The sequence below is a fragment of the Corvus kubaryi genome, unplaced genomic scaffold (genome assembly GCF_017639235.1).
Source record: "Corvus kubaryi isolate FWS band 111438036 unplaced genomic scaffold, C.kubaryi_AGA036_p1.0 split3-73, whole genome shotgun sequence".
In the NCBI taxonomy this organism is placed as follows: Eukaryota; Metazoa; Chordata; class Aves; order Passeriformes; family Corvidae; genus Corvus; species Corvus kubaryi.
This window is the reverse complement of record NW_024582091.1, coordinates 42,994,689-43,016,058: the sequence shown is the minus strand read 5'-3', so window position 1 is coordinate 43,016,058 and position 21,370 is coordinate 42,994,689.

The following is a 21,370-nucleotide window of genomic DNA, read 5'->3' as shown; positions in this document are numbered from 1 at the left end:
TAAGACTGGAGGAGCAAGTTTTCTACTTCCTCCTTGAAATCCTTGAAATGGGGGATTGTTGTTAATATTGGCACACTGGAGTCAGCATTGAATGATTCATGTGAAATTGTTGCTTTAAGAGGGTATTACTTTGAGATATAAGGATAACTGATGTCTAGTCATTGATGTTGTTGACTTACAAAAAGAGGCAGAAGATATGAATCACAAAATCAATTAGGTTGGAAAAGACGTCCTAGATGATTGAGTCCAACCTATGACCAAACACCACCATGTCAACTAGACCATGGCACTCAGTGCCACATCCTGTCATTTCTAGTCCACCCTTTTTGTGAAGAAATTCCTCCTAATATCCAACTTGAACATCCCCTGGTGCAGCCTAAGACTATGTCCTCTCATCCTATTGCTAGTTCCCTGTGAGAAGAGGCCAACCCCCACCTGGCTACACCCTCCTTTCAGGCAGTTGTTGAGAGTGATAAGGTCTCCCCCGAGCCTCCTTTACTCCAGGCAAAGTCCCCCAGCTCCTTCTGCCACTCCTTGTAGGACTTGTACTCCAGACCCTTCACCAGCTCTGTTGCCCTTCTCTGGGCTTGCTCCAGCACCTCAATGTCCTTCTTGAAGTGAGTGGTCCAGAGCTGGATTCAGTATTCAGGGTGTGGCCTCACCAGTGCCAAGTACAGGGGGATAACATCTTAACTGCAGAACTGCCACTGAGGTCTCTGATGCAGAATATAGTGGGAGAATTGGACTCATGGCAGTTTGGTCAGAATAGTACAGAAGCTTTGCTTTTAGAATTCAGGTGGCAGATCCTAAAATGTTAAATTACGATCTGTTTGGAAAACATTGTCACATGTCCCTGAAAATGAGTCCTGTCTACACACATAAAGACTTCAGCAAAAGCTCTGGTTCATTTCACCAGGCTTTGGTGAACAAGCTATAGTGTGAAAAGGCAGGGAAGGTCAGATTTAGGCATTAGGAAGTTGAGGCAAAAAGTAGGGCCTTAGGCATATGTTTTGCAGCCCTCCAGAATTTCCCTTTCTCTGCATCTATTTGCTTGGCCCAGCCTGTGGGGGGACCTCTGAGAGGGGCCTGTGAGCCTGAGTGTGATACCTGGTCTGCAATACAGGGGAAAGACTCAGATTGTGAAGACAGGACACTTCTGGAGACAGGGGGCTGTTAGATTGTCACAGGTGTTCTGCTGAAAACAGCATCTTGCTGCTTCTTCTTTATCCCCATCCTCTTGCATCACTTTCCCATGCCAAAACATTTCTGTTCATGTTTAGGTAGCAAGGTGAGGCTTTCTGACATGAAAATTCAACAAGTAGATTGTACAGAGCTCTTCAAAACCTCTCTGAGAAGACTGTTGTGGAGGAGCAGATGAAATGGCGAGTCACCGGGTGGGTAAGATGCTTGAACGCATGGTGTTCATTGAAAGGAGACAGTGGGAGATTTGGAAAATACATGTGAGGGCTGAGGAAAGAGAACAGAGACTCTGTGGGCAGGACCTTTTTCACGTTTAAATGGAAAATCCATAAAATGTGCATCTCCCCTGTTTCTTGGACTCATGGAAACTCCTAGAAACTTCTGAAATCTAGTTAACTAAAGGCATGCTATTTAGCACCTCGCTTTTGATTGATCCTTCTCTCAAGAATGTGTGAATGAGATGCTGAGGTGTGAACAGGGACCATGAGATATACATCTATGTTGAACTACACACACCCATTCTATTAGCATAATTCACTTTTGTCAGGTGCTTTATGCAGCATTTAATTTATTTAATTTATTTTAGCAAGTTTCTCAGTTGCAAGAGAAGCTTCAAAACACAAAAGCAAGAGATCTAAAATGTTTTCCTTATTTTTGCATCAGGAATTCTTGATGATATAATATGTGATGCTATCTGCTTCACAGTGCTATGCAACTTGATTGCAAACTATCACAAGTGACCTATAAACCAGATTAATTTGACACTAAGTTCAAGCTGAAAACAACTTCCCAGAACCCTAGAAAAAGCAGTGAAATTCTATATACTCACTCCAAGGAGGCTTGTACACGCTTTCAAATATGCATACTTTTATGCACAGATATAATCACGTATCATATTCTTGCTGACCATCTGTTTGCTTCCTGTGAGCTCTGAAATGATTCAGTTGCTATGCCTTTGGGGAAAGCACTGGGTAAGACCTGCATGTAAATGTGAAAGGACACATTTGGGGATACACTAGCTCCTGTGTGCTGGGACCTGACATGCTGTGCCTGGCTCCAGCTATACCGTGAGCCCTCCTGGTTGTGCAGCCAAAATGGCTCTGAGATCCATCACCAAAGCTGGAGTGGCAGGACCACCCAACAGCAAGGTTGGGTGTGAAATGTAGACAATACAAAATCTGACTTAGTTTAGGTTGCCTGAAGGAGCCAGTGGGGTTCAGGAACACACAGATAGCAGATGGCTTTTGGTACCAGTCATCTGAGACAAAAACTATCTATCTATCTATCTATATCTATATCTGTCTGTGTCATTGTGGGACAATGCGGACAATAAACCAGAAACATACAAAGAGGAGCTGTAACCACTTTTATTTAGGTGGGAATGATCAATTTGAAAAATAGAACATCCTTAAAAGGAGAGATACTGAATCCTAGCTGTGTAACAATTCATGTATGTCGCTCTTGTGAAATCTGGCTGTCAGAGTTGGAGCTTGATCTAAGGCATATTTACCTGTCCATGAAGGAAGCTCTGTAACAAGTGCAATATTACATTAACAGTACATCTCTGCTTATTCAAGGTAGTACAGTTGTGCATTTCAGATAGGTCTGAAAAGACCTCACAGCTGGCAGTCATGAAGCTTTTAATTCATATTTCCTCAAACCCATGTTTCATGTAATGTTTTCTGTATTCTTCCCAATACACAATGTACCTCTGTCAGCCTTTATAACCAAAAGTATATTGCTGTCCCAAAAAATCTACACTGCTTTTTGTATAATGGGTTTTATTTCTGGCCTAATTTAGGGACTTTCAGAAATATTGCCCTGGCACAGGAGCTGAAAACCTTTACCTTACATAGATGTTCTGTCAGGCTTTTTTTTACCAACCATACTGAAATCAGGGATGCTTGCAAAAAACTTCCCTAGAGTTCTCTGCTCTGCAAAGGGCTGGCACAGGCAGACCCCATAGTTGTGTGCAGTCACACGCAGAATAGAGGCCTGGATTTTTCTTGTCAAGTCAATTCACAGTTGCAGGCAATTAAGATTTGATATTTTGATTAGAGTTTTTTCTTATTTTTCTTCTTCTGAGTCAATGATGAAGGAAGATCTCAGATCCACCCTTGTGTTTTTGTCCCAGTGAAGTAGAGCTTTCTATGGTATTTTCTTTCCTCCAGAGCTATTCATCACTAACACTGTGTTGATAATGTGATGACAGTTGTTGCCAAAACTTTCCTGTTCACCCTAAATCTGTTTTTCTTGGTATGAAAATAAAGATCTGAAGCTCAGCAGAGAGGGAACACTCTGTGGTATGAGAGCTCAAGGTGACTGGCAGGAAGGTAGTTATCCAAGGACAAAACCCTGAGTGGATGGGCAGCATTTTCCAGATTCCAGAGGGGAAGGGGAGAAAAGGGGTGTGAAGCTAAAAGGGGTGGGATGGGTGGGATGTGCCTGCTGGGGGCTGGGAAGAGAGACAGTGCTCCTCTTTTAAAGGAAAATGAGCAGCCAGCAGAAACTAGATGCGTCTCACCATGGGGTGAGGGTGGAGAACCCACCAACTGCTGAGACAGTCAATAGGCAGATTATTCATCACACATTGCTAGGAGATTAACTGAGCAAACGTTCTGACAAAACTGATTAGAGCCTTCATCCTGTATGGGGGAACAAAGAGACACCAAGTTATTACACCCAAGCCAAATGCCAGATGATGACTACACGTAGTGGAAACACGAACTATGGAGTGATTTCCACCCCCCCGACCCTCCCCCCCTCCCCCCCACAGACTGGGATGACTCTCCCTCCCTTTGTCACTGGAGTCATCACAAGTTACAGTTTGCAAATACAGCTACCTACAGAACATTTCAAAAGCCAGATTGCTGTGATGTAACAGATAAAGGACTCCCTCCTCCCAGTTTGCTTCTCTTAAAATGTTATCTCAGGGTGTTATAATGTCTAGAGTAATCTCTTTTCTAAACTGCATTCTTTCCCAGTATTATCACCACTGCTTACAATTGCAGATACTTAAAATGAGCAAAATACTTGACTGACCCTTATAGTGAGGTTTGGAAGGTACTCCTCAGGCAAGTGTAAACTTTGTGAGTGCTTCCAGTATCAGTGTTTGCTCAGTTGCTAGCTCTGGTAATGGGGGAAGTGGGTATGGTTTTTTACTGTGTTAGCTAATTACCATATTTTCTAGCCTTGCCACCTCCTAAAACAAGAGAATTAATATCAATAAAACTCAATCACTTAATTGCAGAGTTCTGAAGACTGGGAAAGTCTTGAGAAACAGCCTGACAAGGGAATCCCTCTCCAGACAACTGACTGTTTTCTTCTGACAGTCAAAAATTTAATGAGTCATGCAAATGATCAGACTAAAACTTCCAAATATCTACTACCCCAAACAAGGGCCTGTTAACAAGTGTCTAAAATGTGGCACTGCTAAAGCCTAAGCACCAAGCTCAGTATTGGTTTAGATATACCTGTGTATGTTCACTGTTTCTCAGGCATGAAAAGTCTCCCTGTAAGTTGTCCTGGCAATGTACTGACATTTTTTGAAAGGAAGACCATAGTCTGTCAGGATTCTTGAGATGTAAAATTAGAGAGCCCAGACCCCTGGGGAGTGAGTAGCAGGATCTGGGAAATGCCATTGGTGTCTCTTCCCTCTCTAAACCCCTGACTCTGAGTGTAAGGACATTACAACTAATTACATATTTGGACTGTGCTGACATGAATAAACCATTTGAGGTTAACTGTCTTGCTCCTTAATGTCATAAAGCCTTCTTTTCATAGAATTAAAGCCTTATTACCTAAAATTGTGTCAAAACATTCCCTTGTGCTGGGTTAGATCATATAAACTGGTCTAAAAAGCTTGGTTTTCAGGAAGAGTTGGACTCATTCACTGCAGTAGTGTCCAAGTAATCTTTTATTATAAATGTGTTTTTTCGTGTGTCAGAAAAGTGAAAGTCAAATATGCAGTGGCTTTTGAAAAGCAATATCTTCTAATGTAATAAGAGAAATCTCCTCTGAACATCAGGGAAAACACTGGGACAGTTAGGAATGTTCCAAGAGTGTTAACTAAATTACCAATTGCTACCTCATGCGTATTTTTTCCTTGCATTTATCTTAGGTATGGTTGTTAGTGTCATCTCTTTAACATAAGCAAAGAGGAAGGAGACAGCAAGTGAGAAAAAGGTCTTTCTATTTAATACTGTGAACCCTAGACACTGGGTTAAAGAATGCTTCACATATTAGAAGCAGATCTGATAGAAATTTTAATAACAAAATCAGAAAAATACAATGTGCAAGAGAGCACAGTAGTACATATACTGTAATAGTATGTAAATGTAATAGGAACTGTTATGTACATGAACAATTTATGGATCCAGTTGATGTGTTGAGGTGCAGCAGTAAAAAATTAAGAAACCTCAGGAGAATTGCAGATAGCTTACATAATTTATAACTGCTTTCCCCCTAAGTTGTTAAATAGCTTTATCTAGCAAAATGTTGCATGTATGAGAGCATTTCACAGCTAACTTAAATTTCAAAAGATGCTGCTGCCAACTGTTTGGGGTTGTTTTTTGTTTGTTTTTGTTTTTTTTGGTTGCATATTTTGTTTAATAGGCAACTTATTCATCATGCAAGTAATTCTCACAATTTTGAGCCCACACCAATCATTAGATGATCTTTGAAAAGACAAGCATATACATCTGGATTGCTCTGGCAAGGCAAAGTCTTCTCGAAATGAAGAAAACAGCTTCTCTTTTAAGAAACCTTTTATATCCTTGTAAAAGGCAATAAAATATATATCAAACATAGATGATACTGACTACTCTTTACAGTTGCTGTTAAGATTTATGGTCCCTGAAGTTAAATATTGACTTTGGCATCACCTTGGTCAATATTTATCTCTCAGATCAATAAATCTCAATATTGACTGCAGCTGAAGTCACCATGCTTCCCAGTGTTACCTCTGAAGGATTTATATCAATATATTTTCCACTCCCCTCAGTATATATTTTACTTTCCTGTGTTCCTATTTGATGGTGTTGGAGGGTCTTTTTGAATGAGGAAACCTTTTCTCTGCATAGACTATCATTATTCTGATCAGCTTACTTTACTCCTTTTCGTATTTCTTTATAAGTTCTACTGTAACTGCATAAACCATCTGAGCATGAAAAGATTTTTCCTAGTGCCTAACTAAATGTATAACTTCTGAGAGCATACTAGGCTGGATCATTTTCATTACGATGTTACATACTGGAAGTTATAATCATCATAATCATCCTAATCAGTATTAGTGCTTTCTGTTATTATCCTTAAATTTCTATATTAACGTGTGCTTCCCTGCTTCTCAATGTTTTCCTTCAGCTATTAGAGTTACAACACAACTGAAAATTATAGTTTATTTAAAATTTAATTATTTAGTCCCACTTGGCAAGTTTTTATTATCTTATTTCCCCAACACAATTCAGTGCATGAAATAGTTGGTGACATGATCACAACTAGCTTTTCATATATATAATTTTCCTAATATTAGTGGATTTTTGTGTTAACAGACCCTTGAGGCTAATTGAACAAAGCTCCTTTACCAAGTCCAATTAGAGGTGAAGTTCTTAGTGTACTCTTCTGAACGTGGTATATAGATGCTTGTTAAGGCAAAAATGGCTACGCTTGTTGTATTATCCTAACCTGAACTTTTGAAAAATTCCAGTATTTTTTAAAACAAAAGATATGTGTGTTCATGAACTATATTCTCACCAATTGAAATCTACAAGCATGTTTGGTGGAAAGAACTCCTTCCATTATTTTTTCCCCTGTTTCTTTCTGTTCTGTTTTACAATGTCTAAAAAGCCATCTTTCTTTAGTTCCCCTGTGTGAATGCTGCCCGTGCCCTGACTATGTTGTGCCTGCAGTGGCTGCTCTGCAATCCCATCCGAGGGACAGAACCAGCCCAAGCACCTTGTGAATCACAGTGTTTTCCACCTGCTCTGGCTTTTCCTACTGTACAGTTATAGCTCAGCTAAGCAACAGTAATATAAAGGGTCTTTGCATCCATATCAATTCCAAGAGTAGGCGTTTGAATACAAGAGGGTACTAATATTTTTTACACATAGTTAAATGCATGAGACTGTAAAATGTCTATATGACCTGTTCTCACACTTGAACAAAGGAAGAGTAGGAGACTCTATAATTTCCAAGTTTTATTCCTGCCACTGGAAAAAGCTAGAGGAATGCTAAAGTTAAATAACTGAATCAAGAATACTAAGCTGCTGCCAAATAATCAGCTAACCAACCTTTTTTTTTGTTGCTGTTGTGTTCCCATGCGAGGGTTGCACCCTACAGAATAAAATAGTTCTCTTCTACTGAGAGTGTCATGGAAAATTTGCCAAAGAGAAACAAAGGCTTTTCTTCCACTTCCGCCTTCTGATATAAACAGCTGCACTGCTGCATGTGATAAATTATCAGAATGGATAAAAATCTTCCTTTCCTTCTGTTCTCTTTAAAATGAGATCAGAGTACTCAGATGAACACAGCTTCTCTCCCTATCTGAGAAACAGAGTGAAAATGGCTTCTGATGACCTTCTACATTATTTGGGTAGCTCAGCTAATTAGGGACGCAGCAGAACTCCCCTGTGACTTGCCCTATCATGCTCTTTCCCAACTGACACAGTTCAACCTCTGACTGCACCAGCAAAAAGCAGCTTTAGTATGCTCCTTGTAATCAAGAGAAGAAATAAGTTTTCCTCTGCTTGGGTGGAAAACAAAGTGGCTGTAGGGAAGAAAAAGAAGGAATTCAGCAGTACATTTCTTAATGCAAAATGAAACTGAGCAAGAGTTTGAAGTTGAAATACAAATAACTTCATGGTCTGCTCCTTATCACTTATTAAGGTCCTAAACTTCTGCCATTAACAAAATGGAATAATTTTCTATACTTCTTTCCTTCAGTTCTGGAGTAGCTTTGATGTGCACCTACCAGCCTGTTACACTCCAGTGCAGGGGGAACCTGTGTGTCTCTGGTTGGTGAATAGGCCATCCCTACAGCTACTGGAGTGCCAGGGATCACAAGAAGTGCTCCAGAAATGCTTTAAAATGACAAGACCAAGCAAATGAGAAATAACAGTTTATTAGCGCTATTTGTTATTATTAATATCAGTACTACTGGTATTAGAGATATCATTGACTATCTGTTTTAGGAACAGGAGGTAAATTTGGTATGAATATCCTGTACAGTAAATAATTTGCAGGATGTTTAGAGGAAACAGTTAATATCAATGAAAAGTTATTCGGTGTCATGCCACAATTCCAAACAAGGCGGTAGAGAAGCATTTCCTAAATGCTGGACTGGTGACCTGGCTAACATTACACCTTGCTTCTCAGACTGCTAAGAAAACAAGACTGAAAATGCTGGTGACTTTGCACTGCCACCCAAGCCAAGATTACCCATCTTTCTCTCCCACCGAAGCTGATGTTTATTGATGAAGACAAGAATGCTAATGTGGAGCAGTGATGGATGCTTTTATCTTCCAGTGCAGCTCACAAGGTTAAAACACCTCATTTGATGTGTCCTCTGTTTCCTCAGCTAACTGCAGCAGAGCTGGGTGAGTGAAGGTGATAGTTAGACCCTTGAGAAATTGTAAGGAGATTTTTTCTGCCGCTTGTGTGAGCAAGTTGGATTTCTTCTTCCTGAACAACAAGAAGGAAATTCCTTCTATAGGTCCTACAAACAGATTTACAGCCACTTAAAGGCATCTGGGCACATGTGCTATGCTTCAAAGTCCTGCTTCTGAAGTTAAGAGAGACCTACCAAATGCTGTGATGCTCTGTATGTCAGATAAGGGTATGAGGCTGGAGGGACTGATCTGAGAACAAATCAGAACAATCAAATATGTTTACTTTGGATAAACAACAGCTAGTGGGTTGGGAATGCATAGCATAAAACTGACAAGTTTGAGAAGGCTGTAAACAGCAAAGGCAACAACATAATTCTGAAGGTTCAAGTAGATTCAGCTAAAGACTAAGGGCTTGTTTACACCGAGAAACTCACTGTTATAATTAGGCAGCATAATTATACAGCATAATTGTAATTATCCTGGAATTATTCTGAAGGAAGAGAGTCCACATGGGGAGTTATGCTGATATAAAGATACTACTGAATTTCTCTGTGTAGACAAGCCTCAGCAAAAGAAAGGATTGTTTTTGTGTAAAGTCTCTGTGTGCTACTGTTACTAGTACCACAGTGCAATACAAAACAGAGAATGTAAATTGTAGTCATAGCTTTTAGTTGATTTAATCTATCTAGTTCAAGCCTTGTCCCCAGAGAGAGACCCCCTACCAGGATTGGCTTGTGTGGCGCATATTCCCATTTCATATGAAGAGTCTTTGCACTTTTCAGTCTCCTGATTCATCTGAGCCTGTGTCCTGCTCTGCAGTTTAGCTCAGCTAAATAGCTTATATGACAATAGCTCACTCTCTGCCTCTATGGCACTGTCATCCACAGCTGTAGGGCACCTGTCACAAAGAAGATCTACTCCAGTCTACTGCTGGTGTGTCAGTATCTAATAGGGTTTTTTTCATACTTCTCCAGATTTCAGTTAACAAGCTTTGAGCTTCCTCTGGGAAACAATATCATATGCTTAGGCCTGTCTCTGCAAAATGCTGTTCTGCATTAATGATACCAGAAGAGACAAAGTGATACATTCCCCTCAGTTATGGATGCTCACATACAACCACATCTATAAACCATTTCCATTTTTTGCTGTCTATCATCTCATTGGACTAGAAGACCAGGTTAAAAATGTGTGACACACACCCTAAGTGAACAAAGTCCATCACTTCCATGCACCTATGCAGGAAATGGTGCCGCTCCTTGAGGTGGAATAATAAAACTTCAGGATAATCGGAATGTCCTTCTTACAGTGTATGTACAAGTAGATTTATTCCTATGGTTTGTTTTAGATTTCAAACTGAGCAATCCAGAGGAGTTTAAATATTTGAAGGAAGGTTCAGAAAGCAAACAGAATGGCAAGGAATCGCTGTGGTAATTAGTTTGAATAATAACATCGTTACTCTTGCCTTGTCTATTCAACAGGAAGACTGTCGTAATCTTCATTTTATAGGTGACAGATGAAGAGGGGAAGTGGCCTACCCAAGGTCCCAGACCATCTCCCAGCTGGGAGAAACAAACTGGTGTGCAATATCTGTTGGAGAGATATTGCTGAGAGGTCATGCACCAAGGACAAGTTCACAATGAGAGGCATTTTAAATTAAGAAGCTGTGTGGCTGCATGCAGAGGAGAAGCCACTTTCCTACTGAAAGAAGAGGTTGGGAGGTTTCATTGAAATAGAGAATTTTAAAGTGCAGCTGAATGTGGGATCCATGAGATAGATTGTTCCAGAACTGTGTTTTTCTAGGGCTAAGCCTTTTACTGTACTTTGCTAATACCTAGAGTTTTGCAAACCTGAGAGTTCTGCTTGCACATTGCTTGTTCCATGCTCCTTTATTTAAAGACACCTACCTCTTATTCATTTTTGTTGATCCAAAAGGAAAAATTTTTTTTTTTTTGTCTTCAGCTTGTCACTGCAATTCCTCCTTTCTTTTTCACTTGTACCCATTTTAAACTAAGAAAGCACAGCAAAAATAATATAACTTATCTGCCTGTAAAACTCTTCCTTGCCACAAAACTCATGTCCAAATTATGGTTTTAAAATGGGGAGATGACCTTGATACATCCTTTCTCTTTCCCAGTTTCTCTTTGCTATTTTACATCTTTTTGTTTAATTTCTTCACATTCTTCCTCTGCCAATTTGTGGATTTCAAGTTAGATTCACAAAATGACTTAGGCATCATCTGGAAGGCACTGTGACCTCACTGTGATGCTACAGCCCCGGTTGCGCCTTCATGCCATGAACGATCCCTATAGGCCTGGCTGTGGATGGGGTTCAAACAGGCTGAAGGTCTGACCTGTTAAATATAGCTCTGAGGAAAAGCTTAGGAGAGTACTACACTCCCTGCTGCACCTTTGGAGAAAGTGGTACTTAGCTCTTCCAAGTGGGTTTGCTGAGAGCTCTGTGCCCAAACTGATGGAATGTAGGGCGTGGGAAAGGTTTTGTCTTTGTCCTATGCTCCAGTGAGTACAATACTTCCCTAGGATGCAGGATATCCAGGTTTGTCTCTGCTTCTTCCTTAATAAGACTGATGTCAAATTCCTTCCCCTCTCAGAACACTGTCATCAGCACCAGGTGCTAGCAGACCTCCTCTGATGAGGCTTATAGCCTTATTGCTCCCCTCCTGAAACAATTCCTTAATCACCTAGGTATTAGGAACTAGTTTAGATACCTCTGCAAAGCACATCTCCAGGATGAAGCATCTCCGAGGTTAAGCAGCAGAGGAGTCGGATTTAGAATTAGCTTTTTATGGACAGCTAGATGGTTTTACAGATTTATCCTTTTATTCCTTTAAGACTGTTTGCTTTATCTTCAGTTCTAGCTCCATCGCTATTGTATGGGATCACCAATTACTAGTCCACAGGGCAGAATTCTTCATTTCCCGAGCCATTATTACATTTACAATCACACTGGCTTTTAAAGACACCATGGCTTTGTCGTTATGCAGAGTTAATGTTGTTTAATTCAACCTAGCATACACTGTCCAGAATTTCACAAAGAAAATGAAAGTGGGTCTTTAAACGGGGTAGGCAGTTTGAACTATAAACTCTAAGCAGCGTAGCTTAACTAGCTCACCACCTTTTATGTTGCTGCCTTCTATACACCCAGAAAAAAAGAGAGAATCTATCAACCATCATATTCTAGCAATGTACCTGGTGCAGCCAAAACTGAAGACTTCTTTTAAATTTTCTTCCTTTGAAGACAAGGTTACATTGTCCTTTACACACACACCCCTACACACACTCCCGCACACCCACACACATACCCTCACACACCCAAACACACACACGCCCTTTTCTAAAAGTTGGACCAGTTTTCTCTTTGGAAAATATCAGATTCACAGTCTTAGGTGGAATGCAAACAGTTTCACACGCTGCCTTGAATTTGGCTTTCCAGTACTTGAAAGAACTTGTGTTGGAAATAGTGTCCTCTCTGCCAGAACACTATGGAACTGTGGTATAAATAAAAGATTGTAAATTATTGCTGTCTAACATTATTAGTAATAGATTTTTCTGTGGGGAAGAAGTTGTCAAATCAAATATCCTGTCCTAATTGTTAATTATTGTTGTCTTTGTCTAAAAGAAATTCTGTTATGAGACCAGGCAGCTTTATTCAGTTAAAATCTTCCAGGAAGATTCAACACCAATCACATTTAAAAATAAACATTCAATAACACGATGAAGAAATATACAGTAGCATATTTATTACATGTTTTTCCTCTTGATCTCCAAACAATGTATTCTTGCATTCCCTGTCTTTTAAAAATGAATACTGTGTTGATGGAAGCTGTTCTTTTGACTGAACTAGGGAATGATCTCTGCTCCTGTAGGTGAGTTAGTAATGCATGCTTTCGGCATGTGAACTAATCACTGTTTATAAAGCCCTGCAAATGCAATCTGGTATTTATTTGGTAAGAAGGCTTAGCTGCAAACTGGTTGTAATCCTGACTTTAATAAATAAGATGTAAGTTTAAGTAACAGTGATCTCTTCCGCTCATAGGGACCTTTTTTCCAGTTCTGGAAAAGTTTTAAATTTGTCTTATTACAAAATTTTATTCACAAGCCCCAAGTGTGCATCCACTTGATGAAAGCCTTTTAGGAAGAAAATCTTTCTCTTTAAGGCTAGGTCCCACTCATACCAACATATCAGTATGTTTTGACAAAATCATAGCTCTCTACACTAGCATTAGTAAAAATCAAAGGTCACACATATGAATTTGCTATGGTAGCTTAACAACTTGTCAGGTGTCAATTTAACTCCTCAAGCATGCAGAATCTTTTGTTGGTCCACATCATTAGCTATTTGTGCTGTAGATCATGATGAAACTTGTTGACATACGTGGAACATATGGAAAATTCCACATTTGAAGCACCTTTTATGAAGAATATCTGTATGAATTGTGTTTTAATATCTGTCCTTTTTTCCCCCTCAACATCAGCTTAAACCCACATGACTCCAATTAATTCCTATTTATCTCAAACCATTTATTGGCAGCAATCTGTTCTCAGTATTGCCAAAATACATAAAACTGTTACAAGTCCCATGATTTTTCATGGTTTTCTTTACAATTCAAATTTCAGATGAATACCTTAACATTACAATGAGATGAAAAGAAGTGAAAATTACCTTTCAACTCAGAAAAACAAAACAAGCCAGAGCTTGGATCTAATTAACCTTAGCAAGGAAAGAAATCACTGAGAATGAAAACCTCTCCAACTCATAGAGGCCAAAACAAAACCCTCTGAAGTCCTAACAAAACTCTTAAAATAGGATTTAACTGGTACATCAGTGTTGCTCAGGCTGATGTTGATGCTCTGTATGGAGATTAATTTTACCCTCATAAAGGAGGCTTCCTGCCAAATACACGCAGTCTGTTTTATTTATGACTTTAAGTCCAGAAAATCCTGGAAGTTCTTTGCTTGTTCCCCTGTATTTCAAAGAATTAGGTTATGGCAAACATTACAGGGAGGGAGTATTTCCTCATGCCTGGATATTTACTGACATTTTAAGTTCCAAAATTTATGTAGGGCAAAGATTTCTGGGGCTCTGTGTTCATTCTGCACTGTCACTACTGCAAAGTTTTCAGATTTAAATAAAGTTGGTACAAAGTAGGATAGCTATTATAGCCCCCCAACGGGGCTAATAAGAAAGACAATATGAGCAAATCTCCAGAGAAGAGTAGACGCCTTTACCTTTTACCCCAGAGATGTACTCTGATGGTTTGCATAAGATTTGAGAATCAGAATTAGGGACAGGATTTTTAACATCCCCTTTAGGCAACCAGAGCATTGATTCCATCTCAGTTTTAACACAGGTAGAATCTGTTCCAACTGTGAGAAGAACTGTCGTTTGTAAGTATTTTAATTTCACTTCTCTGGTTACTGAATTACTTTGGGGAATGAGAGAATAAAAACAAGGGTAACAAATCAGGTGACATTTGAAACAGCATTATTAGCTCCCCATCCTCTGAAAATGCGTAGAAAAAATGCTGTATAGGTGATATTGGGGTACATACAGAGGAGGACAGAGGTCTTTCCCTGCAGCCCAGGCTGTTTCACAAATGAGATCCAGTGCTGCACAGAACTGTGGTATCTGTGGCAAAATCTTTATGGAAAGTGCCAGAGGGGTATGTCATGGAGATCTTGCAGACCAAGACCCCCAAGCTGTAACCTCTTGTTGAAAACTATAGCAGCTTCATTAGCTTCAATACCACTTTTGTGTATGTGAATACTTTGCCACTGGATGAGTGGCTTTCTTCACTGTATTTCTCAGCATCACTCCAGCTGTCAGAAATTGAAGCTTCCCTGCATACATAAGCCAAGCCTCAGATTATGGCTCAAAAATAAAGAAATGAGCATAGGGTTAGAGTGGCTTACAACACTTCTGACTGTCATTATTTCTGCTGCTGTTTCTGCTTTGCACCATGCCTTCAAAACCACATGCTTCAGTGCTGGAGTCCTCAGTACTTCTGTAACAATATTGGAAGAGTAGAATGAGATAATCATATTCCATTTTGGTTTGGGATTGCTAAAAGCTGAACAGACTACAGGGAATAACTGCAAGATCAGGACTGCTCTACATAATAATTCCAGATGAAAGCTTCAAGTTCAGCATCTATCAAGAGTAACATAAAACATACCTGAAAGAGTATAATTTTTCTAGATATCCTGCTAGGCCTGATGATCTCTTCTTTTTTTAAAAACATGATGTATTCTTGAAAGTGGAAGAACTCTAGCATTAAAAGTGACAAAACTATGTCTGGACATCGGTTACAATAGTGGGTTTGCCTGGGCTGGTTATGAGATCTGTCTCACCTCATGGAAGCTAGATAACTGCATGGCAAACCTGTTACATTGATCAGGAAGAAGGGTTTTAAATTTTTTTTTTTCCAAGCAGAAGCTAAAGGCAGGGAAATTCGAGTTAAAGAAGATAGTACCATCTATGCCTTGAGAGGAAGAATATTGTCTGTGTTGTTCTTGAGGTAAAATTGCATGAGATGAGCTGCTCTAAATATTCACAACCCACTGGAAAGGTCCTTCAAAAAGGCTCTCCTAGTCAAGTCACTCACCCCTTCTTTCAAATCACCTTTGCTGGAATGGGGAGGTCCCTTCTTTTCCACTCCCAGACTTCTCACTTGCTTCTGATTTGACTCTGACACTCACTAGACCCTCTTTTGGGACAATTCGATTTATTAACCAAGAAGAAAAAAAAAATTGATTTTTTAATTTTTTTTCTTTTTTTCTCTCCCCATGAGAGAGCTGTTTTACATAGGAGTCTGACAAACACCAGAGCTGGTGCCGGAGTGGAAATGTGTGGATGATGTGAATGTATGAATGTATGGAAGACGTATATCTGAAGGGAGAGTGTCAAGAGGATGGAGGCAGGCTTTTATCAGTGGTGCTGAGCAGTAAGACGAGAGGAAATAGGCAGAAACAGGAACACAGGGAGTTTCACTTGAACATGAGGAAGAACTTTATTGTGTGGGTGACCAAACACTGGAACAGATTGCCCAGAGAGAGGTTGTGGAGTCTCCCTCAGTGGAGATATTCAGGAACCATCTGGATGCAATCCTGTGCGAATTGGGAATCCAATCCATGTGCTCTAGGATGCCTCTGCTTGAGCAAGGATGTTGGACTAGATGGCCTCCAGTGGTACCTTGCATCCTGACCCATTCCACAATTGTGTGGTTCTGTGAAGTGGCCGGACATTCCCCTTTTAGCCACAAGGACCCGTTAGATTTACTCATTCATCTTTTATAGCTTAATCCTTTCTAGGAAATGGAAGTTCTAAGAGAAATTAATGAACTCATTTAATTTGCATGTGGGATGTCTTTAGTGAAACTGATTTTGGGGAGAGGTGTTCTGTTTTATTTTCAAGATCCACTTAAATCTCTGCTACAGTGCCTTTGTGCAGAGTTACCAAAATGAGGGATTCAGCACTAACCTCACATGTTTTACATAATTACCATTTATATTTTCTAAAGTGGGCTTTGAGAGGAAAAAAATAACTGCATGAAAACTCTTCTAGAGGGGAAAATATACAAATATGCTCCAAGTCAGCAAAAAATACCTGCAAACTTTCAATGAAGTGTTATTCTGCAGGGACATCTACAATTTTATAGGATGCAATTTCACAGTTCAAGCTTGGTTTGCCATGTGTGGAGAGCAGGCTGATTGCATCAGGTGGTGGAGGATTATCAAGTCATTGTTAACTCATTGCCACAGAGGACATAAATGGCCTTTCCCCACAGCAGTTGCTAACAGTGACATGGTAAAGTGGTTTGGCCAGGCTGTTATTGGTGGAGGGAAAGCTCTCCAAGCTGAAATACAAAATGAGTGGAATGAAAAATATAGATTTTTTTTCTAATTAAGATCTTAGGATTTTTGTAGCAGTAACATGCTTTGTGGTTTAAGAACGATGACTCTCTCCTGTCGTCTCCAGTTGCAAGACAGCATTTGCCACCTCACCACTCAAAATACTTCACAGCTTCCCTTCAAGGTGCTTTTTAAAGTCCTGCTTCCCTCCCATCCTAAATATCCATTGGTGGGTCACTGGTAAACTTTGACTTTTTAGCTAACTGCCAGTTCCAGTAATTCCTGTATCCTGAAACAGTTCTTGGTGGGATCTTGTTTTATTCTGTATTTTTACAATAACTGGCATCTATTTTTGTCCATAAGTATGATGCGCCAGACTAATGCAAATAATAGATATGTATAATAGTAAGCCAGCTGTACTGGCCTGAAAGTTTATCTTTGTATTATTCAAATACAGATATTGACATATAGACCTAGTGTAATGAATCATCACATTTTGACAAACCGCATAGAATAAGATATAGCAGCTGATTCTTAGGAGATGAATATAATGTGCTGAAAGAAGTCATTCCACTAACCTTCCACTGGAGAGGAATTAATGGAAGGCAGATACCAGAGAAGATTGATTGTCAAAATAAATATGGAAGCCAGCGTTTATCATGGAAGCAGGATGCTACAATTTTTACAAGAGTTTCTGAACTTGCTTGTAGTGATATTTCTTTGCGTTAATATTATTGGTTTGCTTATCCACCTCTGCTCTCCATTTTCCTCTTTGTATCCCAGCAACATTTCTAGCATGTGCATATTTCACATAATATTGTAAATGCAACCCAAACCTGGAAGTTATTTTCAACATAGTGTTCAAAACTTCTAAACCTTGATTGCATGAACCTCTGCTGTTCAACTTGGCATGGGCTTGCAGCAAGATGTGATCCCAGTGATTCCCTGCGTCCAGGTAAAATAGTGATGCTGCAGTAGCATTCCCTTGTCCCCATGGAAACAGAGACAGGTAACTGCTGTCCCTGCACTGGGTCATGGGCCATCAGATAGACAATGAAACAAAATGAAGCTACTTGGCTAATACAGGAAATACTATAAGATTACAGGCAGGGAGCCAGACCATTTGTAAAAGTGTCAAGGGATGAATAAAAGAGCAGATTACAGAGCATATTCGTGGAGGCCAGAGGACCACACAAACTTTAGACAATAGTAATAACAATAGGAATTATTAATAATGTTCTTGTTAGCATATTGGCAAAGACAAACCACAGCATCACAAAAGCTTAGATAGGTAAGCCAGTCTACTTGGGGGGATTAGTTGTCTGTAATGACCAAGTGTGCAAAGAGATTCAGAGTTATTGCAAAGCACAGAATTTCAATTGTGCTCTGTAGGTGCTCTAATTTGGAAATAATAGTGGGACATTGTGAGCCATAACCTATTACAGTATTCAACAAGCAAGTAGCTACCCACTTGTCAGTTTTTCTGTTAACAAATTACTGATGAGAAAAGATGGAAGCAGAGGACACGTCTGCATGAGACAACCCAAATTAATGTTGAAGGTATCAAGGCAGAGCATAAGAATAGCCACAGTGGGTTGAACCAAAAAACCACCTAAGCTGCTATCTGAAGGTGGCCAAAAATGGGTAACACTTTTGGATAAGGTTTGGACAATACTATAGTTAAAGTCATAGTTATAGTTAATGAACTTCTAACCATCTGCAGCTCATGTATTTCCCTAATCATGGAAATTTTCTCTGTTCTTAACAGATATTGATGTCTTGTCCTTGTATTACTCTACTAAATACTTTTGGGAAACCATTTTGGCATCGATGATGTGATGTGTCAATAAGTGATTTAACTGTCCTTTTGGAGAAGAATGTCTCATTTCATTAATTTTCAACATACCATCATAGCTTTTAATTTGATGTTCCCTTATTCTAACCAGACATATCTGTTGCAGTTGTATCACCTCCAGCTGTATCTTTGCTATGCACTTTTAACTATGCTGTAGCTTGATTAACATGGCTTCACTGCAGAGGTTGTCAGCATAATATTTTTCATGGTATTGGTAACAGAGTAGACTCCAGAGTCTTTGACCAAATATACAGGGATGCATATTATTTGTCATCAGACAGTGTCAGCAGGACAGAATTCTGCTGATGAGCAGCAGAGGACAAGGGTAGATTTGCCATGGATCAATTTCAGATCCCAAGTCAACACAAAAATCTTAAAATGCTTGTTTTTAATTTAGTACCCAATTTTACCAGAAGGTCATGATAGGTATGAGGTGCATCAAAAGAAATGTTGGAAAAACCCCTATTTTTCTGTAGTCTGGAAAACTGTTTACATTTCCACACTACAGAAACACCATGGAAGTAGGAAATGCATGCAATTAACTCCATAATTGAGAACTGAAGCTGAACCCCATTCCAAATTAATTGTATACATTTCCCACTTCCATGATGTGGGCATTCACCTAATTCAAGCTGTCCTAAGGTTCAGAAAGGATCTGACAACATTTGTGGAGCTGAACTTACTGGATAGATTTTCAGACAATTGTGTACCTTTGAAGAGAAATATTGGTACTGCGGAATATTTAGGAAGGTAGTTGAACTGGGATTTCGTGGAATTGCTTGTATTGTTTATATGGCTTGCTTTACACTAGCAAGTGTTCTTGCATTGAGGGAAAAACAAACTACGATCATTTTCTATTCACCCTGTTATGCTATTGATTTTATAGACTTCTGTCACATCCTTCCTTGGGCTTCCTTTTTTTCAAGCTGAAAAGCCTTAGACTGATTGTCTGTTCCTTGTACAGAAAGTATTCCACACATTTGATCTCCCACATCTCTCTTCCTTGAAATCTTCCAGTTCTTGTATTTTGACAGGGGGCCCAACATGGCACACAGCATTCAAGATGTCTGTCACCATGTGTTCTTGTATAACAATGGAATAAGGTTGCTGTCCTTTTTGGTAGATCCAACAGGTAAGGTACTTTTACAAGTCCTCCTGATCAGCAAATTGACAGTGTTCCCTTGCCATTATTTGACTAGCTATATCTAAGATCTTAGGTATCAATGATTTATGTAGAACCTCAAACAGTATCGATCACAATTTCATCTTTCCGATGAGCAGCCTCTAGGACTTGGGCATCATCATGCAAGTGCATAGGGGCTTCTGAATCATATCCTGTTTTAAATGAGAATTGCTTTGTCAGGAGTACTAACTATATGAAATACAAAAGACATCTTGCTAGCTGCCCAGTTCCCACATTTATCTTCTATAGAAATAAAACTAGATTAATATATGACGGTTTAGACATGCCTCATTTTGAACATATTGTACCTTTTAAGATCAGTTTTCTGTAGGATTTTCTTCATGATTTTGGGTCGAAAAAACTCCTAATTCTAGGTGAGTTCCATGAGAAGAATGATTTCAAGTGAAGTTTGCTCTGAGGTTTTGAAATCATTTGGATCTGAAGCTCCCAGTGAGACTGAAAAGGGTAAAGTTGAAACTGTGTGGACTCAAATCAAGAAAAAAATGTACAGATAAACTCCCCATGAGAGCAACCTCTTGAGTTTCAATGAAATCTAGTGACAATGAGCTCAGATAGTTTCCAAGTCCCCAGTGCTTTGCCTGCAGCATGAAATTACCAACTCTATTTTCATTCTTACCTCGACTTGGTTTTCATGGTTCATTGTGCAAGAATGAACAATGATTTCTTTTGTCAGTCATCCAACTGAAAATTGTTTTGCTTATTATTCAATATAAATTGTTCCTCTGCTAAAACATAAGATATCAGCATGTGAGGATTTATTGCTCAATTTTACCTCTCACAATTCTAAAGCATGAGTACTGGCTGCTTCAGTAGAGAATGAGAAACATGGTAAAAGGGGGAAATGTAAGTTTCTGTACTTTACAGAGACAGTATTAAATAGCTCCAAAATTTGCTATAGTTCCTAGCATTACCTCTGGAAGTCCATTTTTTTTGGAATTGGATTATGGAAAAACACCATCTTCATACTGAATATGAAAGGATAAGTTTTCCAAAGTGTTGTGGTGAAATAGAAGGCAACATCCTGTTGACTCAGAATCCTTTGAACTTGAAACTCCTAATACAGTACTGGAAAAGCTACAGCTGAAGTTATGCAGACTGAACGCAGCACATAACATCCAAGTGAAGAATGACCTCTGAGTTACAACTAAGTCTAGAAGTCCAGCTCTAGGAATTTAGAAAGATAGTGGTCTTAAGTTTTCTCTTTACACATTCCACAACTGAAATCAGAATTATTCTTGATCACTTATGTGGACAACTGAGATTTTGATCTGATCCTGAAAAATGCAAAGACCTTAAGTTACAGTGAGGTAGCCTTTGGCCTTTGAGCAGGCCCAGAGGGTATAGTTATTATGAAGTAAATGCAGATACCTTACCACTGCTATGAAGCTCCTTAAGTTATAGCTGTACCATCTTTGTGGTGTGACCACAATGAGAGATTAACACATCTCTGACAAAGAAATACAATAAGAGCTAAAGCCACTAAACAAATTAACTGGTTTGTGATCCACTGAATGTATAATTAGAAGAGGATTTTTGGTCTGAGTTGTAAGAGACACAAGGAGGAAACTGGCCCTATTTTCAAATATTATTGGTATATTCTGCATTAAGCAGTTACTTGATAGATATCATAAGGTATTAT